Below are 15,721 nucleotides of genomic sequence, written 5' to 3' on the forward strand. Positions count from 1 at the left end.
GTATCTGGGTGCTTTGGTTTGTGATTTTTACCATCAGATGTCTCTGTGGCTGAGCATGTTGATTTGCCTCAGGAGAGCTGGGCGATTGCAAGCTCTCAGAGGGGAGAGGGGCTTTTCCTGGCGGAAGGGGGGGCTGGGCCCAGATGGGCAAGTGGGTCTCTAAGGCAGACTTGTCCAGGAGGAGGGCGCTGACCCTTTGCAAGAGGTCTGGGGGCAGAGCTAGAACTGTTTATGGCCTTCACCCTCCTCAGACCCCCTAGGTAGCTCCTCTGCCAAGTGGGGTGCTTGACGATTACCACCTGCCCCATCTACCCACCCCCAAAGTGTAGTTTGACCTAAACCACATAGAAAAAGAATACCAAAGTTGATTTCTCATTTATTGAACAAGTTCTTCTGTGGAAAATCTCAGGTCGCAGAAGCCCCTGAAATAGCCAGGCCTGTTTGGGAGATGAGATGGCAGGTAGTATCTAACGGTGTGAATGGAAATCTTTGATTTCCTGACCTAGTCCCCACCATCTGCTCTGACCCAGGGCACCCCCACCGCACAAACACACCTCAGCGGTCCCAGGCCTCAGATGTGCGTCCACATTCGGAACCCTCTCGAGGCAGCCCTGCTCTTCGGTTCCCCTCCGAGCCGAGGTCTCGGGTATCCCCGCCCCACCCTCTCGCGGGTGCGCCTTCCTGGCGCCGCTCCCCGACACTGGAGGGGCAGGACGCCCGGCATCCTGCTCTGCCCTGGAGACCGAGGCCCTGGCTCACGCCCTCCTGCCCGCCTGCGGGGGAGTCACTGCGGCTGGTGCGGGGGTGGGAGTGGGCACGGCGGGGATTTTCCTGATTTTCACCGGGCGTCCCCCAGCCCCCGCCACCGTGTTGCCTTCGGCCTCCATTCCGGCTGCCCTCTTCTCTCGAAAGGGATCGGGTATCCGGAGAGGGTCTGGGGGCGCTGCGGCCGGGCCCCCGCCCCGCCCGCAGCCCGCTCCTCCCCGCGCGGCCCCACTTGTGGCCCCGCCGGCAGGCGCGCAGGGACAGCTGCATTTCTCGCCGCCCGCCGCTAGGAAGCTGGCCTCGCCTCGCATTCTCCGCCTCCCGCTCCCCAGCTGCGCGGCCTCGCCGGGCCCGCCGCAGCCGCCGCCGCGGGACTGCCTCCCCTCCCCCAGCCCGCCGGCCCCACCGGCCCGCGGGGCGCGGACGCGTGTGGCGGCTGCTCGGTAAGATTTCCGCCCCCTCGCGCCGTTCGCCCCCAACCGCGGCCCTAGTGGGCTGCCCGGCGCGCCTTCCCGGCCCCGGCCCCGGGCCGGCGGCCCCACCTTCTCGGGCACCGATCGCCGAGGAGCGGCGGGGAGGGCCGCGCCGGCGCGAGTTTGATTCCCGGTGCTGCTGCCGCGGCTTCCCTGGCGCCCGCGCCGCCCAGCCGCGTGCGGCAGGTCCCGGCCTCGCTTCCCCCGGATCCCCCACCTCATCCTGGGCTATAGGCGCGCGGGGCGTGCTGGCATCTGGGGGTTGGGAGAGCCGCGCGGGATTAAGGGGTGGGTAGCGGCAGGCGGTGCCCGGCAAGGCATCGAGGCCTCCCTGAGCCCGCGCCGCCCGGAGCCCCTTCTCCGGCCGCTCCCCCTTTTGTGTGTGCGCCCCTCCCAGCTTTGCCTGGGCCTTGGGGCGCTGGCTTCTTGGCGACGGCTGGCGGGGGCGCCTGCTGCGGACAGAGCTCCTTTTAGGAGGAGGGGAGGTTCGCTTCCTGCCCCGGCCGATGTCACAGGTCGCCTCAGCCTGTTCTGGTCCCACCCGGTCCCCTGGGAGCTGCATCTCCCGACGTCTCGGTTAGGGAAAGTTCAGAACGCACTGTCCCCGCCCCTGCTCCCCCGCCCCTCCGGCTCTCTGGCCCCGGGCTCTGAGCTCTGGGGGGTTGGTGTTTGCTTTAATTCATTCTTTCCTCTTCATTTTCTCTTTGCATTGTTTCCTTACACCTAGCACTGGCGTGCCCATTTCTTTTCCCCTTAAAAGAAGTTTTAGCTCCAAGAAATGTATACTGAAATTAAATTCCTGGAGAGGAATTTGTTTTGGGGGGAGGAAGGTTTTAGATCCTTCCTTCTTTCCTTCCTTCCTTCCTTCCTTCCTTCCTTCCTTCCTTCCTTCTTTCCTTCCTTCCTCCCTTCCTTCCTTTCTTCCTTCTTTCCTTCCTTCCTTCCTTCCTTCCTTTCTTCCTTCCTTCCTTTTTTTTTTGAGAGTGGAGGGTGAGGGGAATGACTGGGAGTTTAGAAATAGGATGTCCTAGAGGTGATACCGCATACAAGAAGACCATGAGACAGGAACCTGCCCGCCCTAGGATGCTGGGTAATGGGGCACGGGGAGCAAACCCTCCTGTTGGTTATCCTGCCTCACCCTGAGCCACCTGGCCCAGGAGAAAGGCCTTAGGGAGATTTTTTCTGGGCCTTTTATCCCTTTCTTTTGCCGGCTGGGCAGAGTTAGCTAGGTGTGCCTGAAGGAGGTGAGGGACACCAGGAATTCTATGACGCAGGAAGTCATCTCACCATGAGATTTAGCCCGCGTGCAATTAAATGTGAAATTGGGTCCTCTCTGCTGTTAGGGGTTGATGCCCTCGGGATCTCAATTTGAGTGGAGGGGGCATCTCTGAGATGGAGAGAGAAACCTGGTTCAGGTCAGCAGGAAGCTGGCGGGTGTGGACAGGAAGGTTTGTTTGAAACTCCTGTCTACTTTCTGTAGCTGGAAGGAGCAGGAGACAAGGGAATAGGAGTGGTGCCTCAGGTCTGGGCACATCCTTGGACAGGAGAAAGACCTTGGACAGCTCAGGTGGCCTAGAGATGGTACGATGACTGGGGGGAACTTGGGGCCAGAGGTTGGGGTCATGGGCCCCTTTGAGAAGCAGATGAAAACTCTCCTCCCCTCCGCCCTCAGAAACATGCGTGTGTGCAGGGACATGTTTTGTATGTGATATCAGAGGGTTACTATATTCCTTAGAACTGGGACCCCTATAAAGATCCCTAATCCACAGTCTGTGGTTCAGCCTAGGTCCATCAGAACAGTGCTCTCCTCTGTGGCCGGTCAGTGATCCCAGGGTGTAAAGAGCAGACCTCTCAAGAAGTCTTTTCTCATGACCTTCCAACACCACTTTGGATTTGTGGCCATGGAGACCTGTAAATTCTGGACCAGATCCAAGCTCCCTATAGCTAGCCAGGATGGGGCAGATGGGGCAGATGGAGGCCTTTCTCCAAGGGCTGATTCTGCTGTCTATGTGGTGGGAAGGCTCTGGGCACTGGGCCAGGGCCTCAGGGCTATTGAATTAGAGGTAAATACAAGGAGTAGAGTAAGGGATGGATATTCTGGTGTTTCAGCTGAATATAAAAGCCAGGTACCTTAAGAGCCCCAGCTCATTCTTGGGGGAAAAGGGGTTGAGGTGGGAGAAGGTGCTTCATGGGAGAGTTTAAGTGTGAAAGATTCTCTTCCTCTTTAGGAGGTCTTGGGGCAGAGTTGGCCAAGGCCAAGGCCCAGGTATTGTAGGTTCCTTAGATCCCTCTAGACTTCAAAAGGCAAGTGGGGGCCAGATGGTGATTATCGCCATGCCATTTCTTTCTTAGTCAAAGCTCACTGGGGCCTAGCTGCTGCTTAGGTGTTTGTGGCATCTACACTTACTGGGGATATGGAAGAGCCTTTGGTAGAGTCTGGCACCTGCAATGTCTTTGGCTTGGTTTTAAGACACCCTGCTCAGACTCAAGTGCTCCCAGACAAGGTAGCTCATGGGGATTTTTCTATGTTTACCTAACAAGCACAGTGTTTGGCATGTAGTACCACTCACACTTGTTTCTTCCTGCAGAGCTTCCTACATTTACTCTGCCTGATGGATTATTCCCATCCTGACACGGAGGGAGGTAGGCAGAAGTGTTCTACAGCCTTGGGGGCAGGAAGCTGGGAGTCAGATAGGGATCACCTGTGGCTAAACAAGATGGCCTGGAGGAGGTGAAGCATCTGTTTTATTGGCTCTTGCACTTATGGGAAGTAAAAGCCATGAAGGGCCCTGGAGACACTGTGGTCCAGCAGTCCCTGCCTTAGGACTTGGAAGTTTCCTTGGTGGAATGTGAGGGTCCTGTGGCAGTGAGTGAAGATTCAAATTCCTCAGTGGCTGGGACTTGTCTGTCTGCTGCTGCCCTGGCTGCCACAGACTGGGGAGTTTAGGATGCTGGTTATGTTGGCTCACTCAGCGCTTCTCTGATCCCTTCTGCTTCCAGCCTTCCAGTAAGTACTTCTGATGTGTCAGAGCAATATATGGGCTCGACACAGCCATTGATTGCTCTTAGCTTTAAAACAGGTCATGATGATAAATACGATAACAATGCCTATAAACATAAACTCCCTTTTCATAAAATGTCACCATTTCATTTCTGTTATAGTGGCACCAAGTGTCTTTGAGGAATGATTGGTGGGATAAAAAAATTCCAGCTCCAATGGTCTAATTTCCACCCCCAGGAGGCAATCTGGCCACGTAGTGCCCATTTCCATGTAGCTTAGTAGTTTAGAGTATAGGATCTGAAATGACATATCCCCAGTTAGAATCCCATCTCTCTTTCTTCCTCTGTGATTGTACGTGCCTCAGTTTCTCAGCTCTAGAAAGAGTTAAAGGAGACCTAACATGTACACCGGACAGACGAAGCATTCTTTAGATGCCATTATTATTATTTCTGCACATGGCTGCTAATGTTCTGAGGCTCCTTATTGTTAAGGAACATCTTTGGTAAAAACGATAGAGGCTGAGGCTGGCTTTTGGAGGGGTGAGACGGGGTGGAGTGAGACTCTCTAATTATGAGCAGAGGGTATCACGTCAAGGGTGAGGATTGAGAAGCATAGTTGGGGACATAATGACTCAGCATTTGTAGCCCTGCTGAGTGGGACTCTTGTTCCTTCTCTTGGGAGCATTTGCCCTATAAGCTAGTGGAGCTGGATGGGGTGCAGGGAGGATTATAATCCGTGATTGACTTTTTATGTTAATGCTAACATTAGTCCTAGAGGAACAGGACAAAGGGGGCCTGGAGAAACGGACCCCTTTAGTGGGGAATGCAATGGAAGCTGCAGGGGGTGGGTGGGGGATTCTGTGAAGTAATAGGCTTGGGAAATAATAATTCCAATGCTCACTGAACACTTGCTCTGGGTGAGACCCTGTTCCAAGTGTTTCCCATGGACCAGCTCATTTAATCCTCTCAAGACTCTCGGAGATCTTATCTCTCTTTTTCAGTGAAGAAACAGAGACATAAAGAGGTTAAATAACTAGCCCAAGATCACATGGCAGAGACAGGATTTGAAGCTAAGAGGCCTGGCTACAGAGCTTATATCCTTAGAGAAATTCTCAGCGACCCCTACTGAGCTGGGGGGTGGAAGGAGGTAAGGATGCTAGTGGGTGGGAGGGGGGCTGGGAGGGCTCATGCTCTGTTTGAAGGGCTGCCAATGCAACGCTCAGGCATCTTTGCGACATGCCTGGAAGGTTCAGGCTAGCACAATTTGCTAAGAACCCCTGGCCAAGTGCCAGATACTCTACTGGAGCCTGTCTCCAAGTACAAAGGTCACTAAGACATGCGTGGCCCCTGCCTGCAAGAAACATACTTACCGTCTAGTAGAGGAGACAAACATGTTCGCTTAGAACTCCAGTTGCCATTGCAAGTGCTGTGATGAGGCGAAGCACTGAGGAAAGGGGTGCTTTGCCTTCTGGAAGAGGAGTCGGGGCAGGGAAGACTTCCTGGAAGAGGGGGCACTTAAACTGAGTGATGGTCAAAGTGGCTGCTCTCTCTGCTGTGACATTACTCTCCTACTCTTTGAACTCGGGAGTTCAATGGGCAGTCATATTTTCTGAATCCTGCAACACTCTTGCCAGGGTAAGGCAGGAACTGGGAAGTGTGGTTAGCTTCCTTGATGCCTTTGTGGTTTTTAATAGTCACCTCATGGAATGCCTGCAGTGAACATGCCGAAGAAGAAATAAAAGTCTCGTAAGAGTACTGCTCAGAACACAGTGATTCACTCTTGCCTCTTCGTACTTAGAAGCAGAACCAGAGGCAAATAAATGTAAGCTGCGGAGGAAGGACTCAAGTTAGGTACGGGGACAACGTTCCAGATAGGATGTGAGAACAAGTGACTCATAGGAGAGCAGTGGAATGGCCTCCCACGAAGGTCTTTAGAAATGGGAACCAGTTCCATTTGTTTCTGTGGTTTATGAGGTTTCATCTGGAGACAGGAAGATACAGTAGAGGCCCCAAGAGGTCTGTGTCAGCTCAGTAATGGGAGGGTCAAAGGAACCGGGATTTTTGAGCTAGAAGGTTGCTCAGATCTGGCCTAACCCCTCATTGTACTGTTGAAGTGCCTGAAGAATGTCCAGTAACATTGAGCGGCTCACCCCTTAGTTAGTGAACCAAGACACAAACCACATCTGCCCTACAGCTGCGTGTTGCCTTGCGTTGGTCCCGGTCGGAGGTGATGTTTCCTTGGAAGTGCCCTACAGCCTGACTGGTTGGAGTCCAAGCCTTGTGAAGAGGGTTGCAAGAAACCTGCCAGTATTGTCTGGCTGTTGGAACTAGAGAAAGCATCAGCTCTTACTCAGAAGATGCTCCTGAGAATGTCATGCCCAGTCAGAACTAGTGGGTCGTCTTTATTCACCCTGCTGGACCAGCACCTAGCAGAGCTTCGGGCGCCTATATGGAGCCCTCAGTAAACTTTGTTGGATGAAGAGTAAAGAGCAGACAATCCAAGAGCTATTTATTACTCTTTTACCATCCACTTGTTGGGTCAATGCATTTACCCTTTCAATTCTGTTTTGCTTAAGCCAACAGTAGAACCATTACATAATGCCCCCAACAACAGAGAAAGGCGCCCAAAAGTGTGCTGGGGCCAAGGGTAATTAACAAAACAGCTTAGGATCTTAAAATTTATAATTCTTTGAAAGATCATCAAGGGCTGATGTTTTGTTCATTTATATTGACTTGCTTTTTTGCTTGGTTTAGTTTTCTTCTTGTTGTTCCTTGCACAAAAGTAAAGGCTGCGTTCTTCAAATTTAGGAAAAACATGTGGTATAGCAATCTAAGCTGCATTCAACAAGATGGCCACAGAGATCTCTGAAGAGAACAAGACTTGCTCTCAAAGAGAATCTGATTAAGAATGAGCCAAATATGAACTGATGCTGGACAATGAGTTGAAAATACCGGGTCGTGAACTGTAGTTCTTGGGGTGAATTTAAATTGACTTGTGCAAATTGAAGAGAAGCAGCAGAAAACACTATGGCAAGAACTCTCGCTTCCTCCTCTAACCCTGCCATCCCCTATTCATTAAGGGAGCATTGGGGTCTAGGGGGACACCTACAGAGCTCTGGTTTTTTTTTTGGGTGACCAGCAAGCTGGATTTGGAGCTCTTTTGAGGAGAAGCTTCTCTGTGGTCATGTTCATATAGGGTGATCAGGCGTAGGAAATGATTTCACTTCGTTCAGGTCTGAGATTAGTTTCGGTTTCAGGCTGTACCAGGAGCTGAGAGAGCGAGCTGGGGGAGAGCAAGAGAAGGGTGAGATGGGAGAGAGTTTCACCATTGGCTCTGTCCGCTAATTGCAGGGTGGGTGGGCAGGGAACTCCCGTGCTCAGCTCCTGGAAGATGAATCAGAGACGGAGTCGGGGAAGGCAGCCATTGAATGTCTGTGTGTCTGGAGGCTGGGCTAGGTGGTGAGGGAGGGAGTGTATGAAGATATCAGCAGGTGTGCTTAGGCGAAAGCCCTGTGCAATTAATTACAGGACTGCTGAGCCACGGGCTAGGAGGGCATAGGGAAGCTGCAAAACACCGATTACCAGAATGAGGTGGGTGTTCCATGAGCAGGTGTAGACCCGAGAGGAAAGCAAAGTGCAAGGATGCCACAAGGCCTACATACATCTTGTACTATCCTTAACACTAGCCCCCACTGTGCAGCACTTTCTTGCATTTGGCTTTCCTTAAGAAAAAAAAAAGGTCAAATTAAGGTTTGAGAGCTGATAGTTGAGAACTTGCAGACCTTTGCAATTTGATGCATCCTCTAAGAACCTCAAGCTGTCATTTTTCCTGAGATGGTTTGGGGCCAGTCTGGTTGTTTCAGAGGGCATCATTATCCTAGAAAATCATCAGTTTTCCTCCCCTGGCTGGATCTGGGTGAGGCATACACAGATGTTTCATTCCACCTTAGCAGTGCTAAAGCATCATTGCATGTTATTTCTCACAGTCATAAATTCATTTTATTTCTAAAAGAGAGGCTCATTGAATTTTAAAGCCGGAAAGGATTTCGAAGATCATCCAGACGGCTCCTAGAGGAATTTGTGGTCCTGGGTCATTAAGCACCACCCAGTCAGACCTCCTGCGTTTCAATCCAGCCTCTGCTGGTCGCTGCTGTGTTCTTGGGGCAAGTTAATCAATCTCTCTGAGTTTCTTGATCCAGGCAATGGGAGTAATAATAATCCCTAATGGTTGCTAATGAAGGTCAAATACTCATTAAGACCTTAGCACAATGTTTGGCCTAAATAAATGTTTACCTCTGCTGCTGTGGTTGTTATTATCACCATTATCATTTCATGAAATCATGTGGCTCGTTAGTGGTAGAACCAGGACTACAATGCTAAACTCTGTTCTTAGTCCTCTCCAGCACGCTCATAAGGTGATTTCATCACAGTCTTGAAATATGTGAAGAGCATTTCTGAAAGTGCTTGTGTAGAAATCTTTTAATGAATGTTCATCATAGAGCTGGAAGAAATGGGCTCAATCTTTTTATTAGATCTAATTGGACTTTGGGCATGAGGTTGTATGATCCCCAAACCATTTGTTTCCATAAATACTGTTTACGAGTATTTAGAGGTTTCCTAAATGCCAGATGGGTTACCTCTGCAGGAAAGGTTGGGGTGTTTTTAGATGTGTTTGTTGAGGAGTTCTCCAATTGGAAATATCCACTTCAATGAGTTGTGGTGGCATGCAGGCTTTTGGCAGTAATGGAAATATTTCTGTAGCCTGGCTGCTGTATATCAAGGGTGAAGACAGTGCATGTTTTAAATAAAAATGGGCTTGGCAGAAGTCCACATGTCTTAGGCCATGCCTTCAGAACGCGCTCCCAAATGATTTGCACTGACCTTTTTTGCAAATCGTTGACAGCCTAGGAGCCTCCCGAGGGAGCCCTTTTAGTCTTGAGGTCAGTGTGATCCTCAACCCTGTGGGGTCTTTTGACACCTTCGGTGGGGTGGGACCTTCTCCGGGAAGCCTGCTTTGGTATATTTTCTTGGAATATGAAAACAAATAGAATTAATTTTGTTTGGCGAATCCTGCAGCACTTTTCTTGAGATACTGCCACTCTCTAGGGTTACAGAATTGAAATGTGTGCTTGACGTTGATGCATGGGACTTCTCAAATTTCCATGCCTGAGGGAGGGAGAGTTTTAAAGTATGAAATTTGTGAGTGTGCGATTTGGAGTCCAAGACCAGAGATCCAGTCTCAGTTCGGCCACGTGGGGACTGGGTCATCCTGAGCAGATTACTTAACTTCTTAATATGTACTTTCCTTGAGGTTAATCTATTATTATACCTATAATAAGAAGTGGCTATTGAACACATCTGTTAAAAAAGCTGGTGGGGCTGCCGGATGGCTCAGTTGGTTAGAGCGCGAGCGCTGAACAACAGGGTCGCTGGTTCGATTCCCACATGGGCCAATGAGCTGCGTCCTCCACAACTAGATTGAAGAACAACGACTTGGAGCTGATGGGCCCTGGAGACACATGCTATTCCCCAATATTCCCCAATTAAAAAAAAAAAAAAAAGAATACCTGTAAAAAAAAAAAAAAAAAAGCTGGTAATAATCATCCCTACACCCAGGATTGCTGTGATGGTCTAATAATAACTAACATTTATTACATGCTTACTGCATGCCAGGAACCTTTCTAAGTATTTTAAGAGTATTAATTTGTTTACTCAATCCTATATGAATATAGTATTATTATCACCGTTTTGCATATGAGGAGGCTGAGGTGCAGAGGGTTAAGTCAACTTGCCTAAGGCCACAGTGAGTTGAGGAGCTGGGGTCTGAACTCAGACAGCGAGGCTGTTGAGTCTGTACGTGGTGTTTCCAAGAGGGCTTTATGATGTTGTAGCGTTGTACTTCTAATTCTATGACTGTTTCTCTTCTTACTTCATGAGGTGAGGGAGGGATAAGCTGAGCCTGGAGGTAGATTAAGTGTACAGATCACAGTGTTGGAAAGAATGAGAAGACGGAACATATGAGAGCTTTTTTTGGAGTTGCAGGGAAACAACTGTTTCTAAGTTTGGGACAGAGCTGAAGAGAGCTGGCAGGACAGAGAAGGACTTTTTTTGGGTGGATTTTTTACTATCTGCTGTGAGGGATTTTGCCGTCGGAGGATTTAAGAGCCACGTGTCTCTTTCCTATCACATTTTGTTTGGTAGCCTGTCTTTAAAGCCCATCTCAGCCCTCAGCTGTGACAGCTTTAGAAACTTAGAAAACTGACAAGCATAATGAATTCTTAAGACATGAAAGAGAAGGTGAAGGATGGGCTTTTTTGTGGAATTGCTGTCATTTCGATGCCTTTCTATGAAGTGTATATGGGGGTGAGCCATGGAGAAGCTTGTGTTCAACAGAGGTTTGGGACCTTGGGTGACCTCCCTTTTTCTTATGAGTTGACTTAATAAGAGAATGAATCATCCTATTTGCTTTTATCCTGGAAAAGAAAAAAAGAAAGGAGAGGGTGAGTGAGTGAGATGGCATTTGACTGAAACCAGAAGCCTTCTGTGTTGGGGCAGAGGCCAGGCTGACACACAGGGCCTTGATGGCTTGAGCCAAGGGTGAGGTCCCTCCAGGGGCTTTGGGAAGAGTTTCCAGCTTCCTGTCACTGCCACCCTCAGCCTTCTCCATCCCTGTGAGTCTTGGAGCATGAATAGGCCTTAAGGGGAAAGGAGTATGGGTTCTAAATTTCATTTTCTAATGATAAACCACTGGTGAAATTCCCACACAGCAGTGATCATTTTGAAAAATATTAACATAAAAATTCATTGCATAAAAGTAGGCAATTCAAAAATAGCTTTTGACCTTCAGGGATGTGACTGGCTACTCTTACCCTGTCCCAGTGAAGGTGGCAGGGGCCCTTTCTGTGCTAATGCTTAACCCCTGGGACATCTTTGGAGACCTCTGGTTCTCTTCTAGGACAACCAGTAAGGAGCCTTCCAGGAGTGAGCATTTCCTGCCCACCCCACCCCACCCACCAGTACTTTAAGTTTGCCAGGAGGCTGGGGAGCACATCCTTTTCTGAGCTACTCTTTGTGACCTTTCTGTGGACTTTAGTTTGGATTCTGAGCTGAGGCTGGTGTCCCCAGAGGAATGTGAAATCTGCCTTGGAGGGAGGGGTTGCAAGAAAACTCCCTCCAGCCAACTCCCTGGAAGCCCGATTTAGGCACGTTAATAGGGTGGTTATGTTTTCAGACTGTAGCTTCTTAGCACACCTTTCCCAGAGGGTTTGCTTTTGTCGACAATGCCCCTCTGCCCCCATTTTGCCTTCTTCTCCTTCCTGCCCCCAGCCATCAGCAGCAAATAGCTCTCATGTATAAGAGGACTTACTCTGTGTCAAGCATTTCACTTAATTTAATTGAGTCCTTATACCAACCCTATGAGCTAGGGATTATTGTCTTTTGAGATGTGGGAACTGAGGCTGAGGCCTAAGGGGTAAAGTACAGTAAGTCCCTACTTAGCGTCCATAGGTTCTTGGAACTGTGGTGAAACAATGGATAATGAAATCAATTCTGCCACAGGCTAATTAACATAAACAAGAGTTAAGTTCCTATGGCATCTCATCAACATTATAATGAAATGACATTGAACAAAATCACAATGTTATCAAGGACTACCTGTAAGTTGTCCAAGTAACACAGCCACTTACTAGCTGGGATGATTTTTTTTCATCTTTTGTTTTTAACCTTTTATTTGAAATATACACAAAATTTCACATATACACAAAAATAGAGAGACTAGATAGTAAATTCCCGTGTACCCATCACCAAAGTTCACTCCTTATGAAGAAGCCCCAGCTCCAGTGCTCCTGTGGCTACAGCATACAGCAGACACCTTGGTGTGAATTAGAAGGGACCCTTTCTCCTAAGTACACAGCTTGGTAAGCAGAGCATAGGCTGGATTCCAGCCCATTCACTCCTTTGTATAGACACCTTGTGCAGTGAATAGGCCACACAACCGTATATGGTGACCCTGCCTGCCTAACTTCTCTTCTCATCTAGCTTTTGGCATAAAGGAGAATGTAGCCAGACACCAGTTCCTGACAGAGTGATGGTTTCTCTAGTTGGTCCTTCACTACATGGGGTCCGGGGAGAAAAGCTCAGTTGTAGGGGACTTTGTGGGTTAAAATAAATTAAGCAGGTAGGTAATTCCCGGAAGAGATAATTCTCCTGCAGAGGAGGGTGAGGGCACCTGAGCTGCATCTTTTACTACTTCTGTTTTCTGCCATCCACCTGTTCTCTTGATGACTCTTCCTTCATGCCTTCTCTCCTCTGTTCTGTGCCCAGGGCAAGGGTAACACTTGTGTGTGGCCATGAAGCTGGCAGGAGGGGAGTTAGTAAAGTCCAGGGTGTGAAAACCAGGTACAAATTCACTCTTGGCTGCCACCCTCCTTCAGTTGCTGGGACAAAGCTGTCTTTGCTTCCTGGTAGCATACCTTTTCACAGGGCCTAATTTAGCCAGTGGCCAGGTGGGAGGTCCTGCTTTCACACCTGTCAAAGTGGGGCCTGGAGGTCACTGGATAAAGAGCTTCTTACAGGGAGGGATTGAGTCTTTTTTACTCCTGTGCTCTTGGCTGTACCCATTACAGCATCTGTCTTTGGTGCTCTAGAAATATTTGTTAAACAGATACATGTTAAGGAATGTAGCATCCTGCAGACCAGAGCAATATGCTGAAGGGCCCCATTTGAGTCATTGCTATGCTTCCGTCAGAAGAGGCTAGACTATGCTGTGGTAATTATCCAATCCTGACATCCCAGGGGCTTGACACAATCTAGGTTTAATTTGTGCTCATGGAAAGTCTGATGTGGGTTAGGCTGTCCTTCTCCATCTGTAGCCACACAGCTGTAGCCATCTGGAATGTGGGGCCTTCGAGGTTACCGCAGGAAGGGAAGAGAGAGATGGAGGCAGCTCCTGGCTTTTAACAGCCTTGGCAAGGAACTGACACCTGTTTCTTCCATTTGCATTTCATGGGCCAGAACTAGTCACATGGCTCCAACCTAACTTCCAGGGAGGCTGGGAAATGCAGAGGGGCAAAGGGCCATCATCATGATGTCAAAGAAGAGCATTTTGTATTTCTTGTCCCAGGCTTTAGTCCATTGGAGCTCCTCTGGCCTAATTGCTTATCCTCAGTTACCATGTTTTCACACTGACAGGAAGGGAACACCTGCCACTTCCTTTAATCTGGGATGGTATTGAAAGAAAGTCACATAGCAGGGATTTAACCTCTCCTTTATGACATGTTAGTAATGTGACATTCATTTAGTCAATTCACCTCTGTGAGCTTCTTTCCTCACCTATAAAATGAGGACAAAAACTCAGCCCATCTTCTCATTCGGACTCTACTGATTGCAAGTAACAGAAACCAGCTTGAACTATTTGAAGCCACAGGGGAATGGAAGAATCAAGGGCAGGAAATATGGCTGGCCTCCTAAGTGTCGAGAACTGCAGGATGCCACTGCTTCTGTGGACGTGTGCCAGATGTCATGGCTTGTCAGCTTCTAATTATACCCACCTCATTCCAGACTGAATAGTATCTCAGAACCTTGATTCAAATTCCTGGGGAAAGAATCTGATTGGCCTGTTTGTGTCAGCTGTCTCCCATTGGTCCAATCAGCTGTAGCCTGGAGGATATGGTCATATAGTACCACCATGACTTGGGGGGCCTTTCCCTGTGAATGAGGGTGGAGGCAGTCCTCAAAAAGGAGCCCATGCTTACCTGGTTCAAGGGTTGTCAAGTCGATTGGATAATGTCTGTAAGAAAGCTTTGAGAACTGTAAAGTGCTACATAAATGTGAGCTGGCATGGTGGCATGGGATTTCTCTTTAGGAAACTTGGAGACTGCACTGCTTGAAGAGGGATAAGAGAGATTGTAACACTGAGAGAGAATTTAAAAGTCTTAAGAACAACAACAACAAAAAGTCTTGATGGAAGCAGGGGAGCTGTTTGTTGGTAGGTCACGGAGCAGGGACCAGAGGGAGCAGACAGGACTAGCATGGGGCATTGCCAGGGGTCAAGTTACGTTTATAGGCCGTTAGATGATAACATTGTAAAAGAGAGAGTACCTCGGTTGTGCTCTCACCTGTGTAAATATGGATGCTTCCTTAGTTCAAATTGTGTGATGTGGAAAGGATGTTAGATCAGATTATGGCACTTCGGTCCTTGTCCAGCTGATTGCCTCAACTGGGCAAGTCACTTCACCTCTCTAGGCTTAGTTAGTCCTGCTCTTTGAAGGTAATGTGTGCGCAGCATATGTATATATGGTGTGATGTGGGGATTAAGGCATGGAGTCCAGAATTAGACAGTTGGTTCTGAATCCTTGTTCTTCACTTGCTAGCTGTATGACCTGGGGAGATTTCTTAACCTCCTCGGGTCTCGGTTTCCTCCCTTGTGAAATGAGGATATTAATAGTACCTACCTCATATGATTATTGTGAGGATTCCATGAAATGAGTGCTCAGTACAGCTAATATTGTTAATAAAAGGCAAAGCTGGCCAAGTCGAAGGAAGGACCTTCGGCTGTGCAGTAATACTGTGTGCCCTGGCCTTTAAAAAAGTTAGCATGAACATGAATGCTGTATAGGGGTGCGTGGGGGGTGCAGGAAGAAGCCTGTGAGGGGATAGGAAGCTGGAGGTTGGGGAGACCCCACTGACAGAGAGGTAGGTATAGCAGGCTGCCCTTAGGTCTTTCTGTTTATTCTGTTCTGCCATCACTGCGAAGTGCAGTTGAAAGCAGGCACAGCCCCTGCAGTGCCTGTGGCCTCTCCTCCCAGTGCCCCAGCTGCCTCCCAGCCACTGTACCTGGGCTCCAGCAATTTGTTGAATTCGGTATAACAGCCATAGAAACTTAGAAGTTTAGTGGCTCTTTCACTTCAGTCCTGGGTTAGGAACTTGGGAGGCCTCTGAGTCTAAATCCAGGGCCAGGTTTGGGATTAAAGCGCTTGCCGTTGTGAAACTGCAGAGCCTGGAGAGTTAAAAAATAAATGAAGAAACCCTTCTGACCACAGAGCAATTTGAGGGCTGAATTATTTAGAGGCTCGGCTCCCTCTGGCTCCTCTTGGGGGAAGGGGCAAGGGAGGAATGTGGGGCCCCGCGAGGGCTGCAGCTCCCTGCGCCGCCCTCCGTCTTTGTCCCAGGGCTGCGCGGTGCTGGCTGCCCGCAGCCCGCGCGGCCCGCAGGTTCGGGCTGAAGCCCAGGAGGCGGCCCCTCCCATCCTTCCTCCGCCGCTGAGGTCTCGCCTGGCCGGGTCCTTCTTGGCTCCGGGATGCAGCGATAATGAATTACATAAATAAGTCAGCGTCATTAGCAGCCTGACGGTCGGGGCGAGGAGGCAGGGCCGCGCTGGAGGCGGGTGTGGCCCTGCCAGGCCGCTTCCCTCAGGCCCTTGGTCTCAGGAGGTCAAGTCCCAGGTCTTTCTCTGGAGAGCCCCTGAGGGAGGCGGCTGCTTGGCC

At 49.5% G+C, this 15,721-nt stretch overlaps 1 protein-coding gene across 1 annotated transcript in view; it reads left to right on the forward strand.

Annotated features, from left to right (window-relative positions):
• The first annotated feature begins 805 nt into the window (after positions 1-805).
• Positions 806-15,721, forward strand: part of CUEDC1 (CUE domain containing 1) — a 70,958-nt gene continuing 56,042 nt past the window's right edge. The window contains 1 exon segment of the mRNA XM_033089761.1: positions 806-1,208. The gene's annotated coding sequence lies outside the window, so the exon portion shown is untranslated.

The sequence above is a fragment of the Rhinolophus ferrumequinum genome, chromosome 21 (genome assembly GCF_004115265.2).
Source record: "Rhinolophus ferrumequinum isolate MPI-CBG mRhiFer1 chromosome 21, mRhiFer1_v1.p, whole genome shotgun sequence".
Classification (NCBI taxonomy): domain Eukaryota; kingdom Metazoa; phylum Chordata; class Mammalia; order Chiroptera; family Rhinolophidae; genus Rhinolophus; species Rhinolophus ferrumequinum.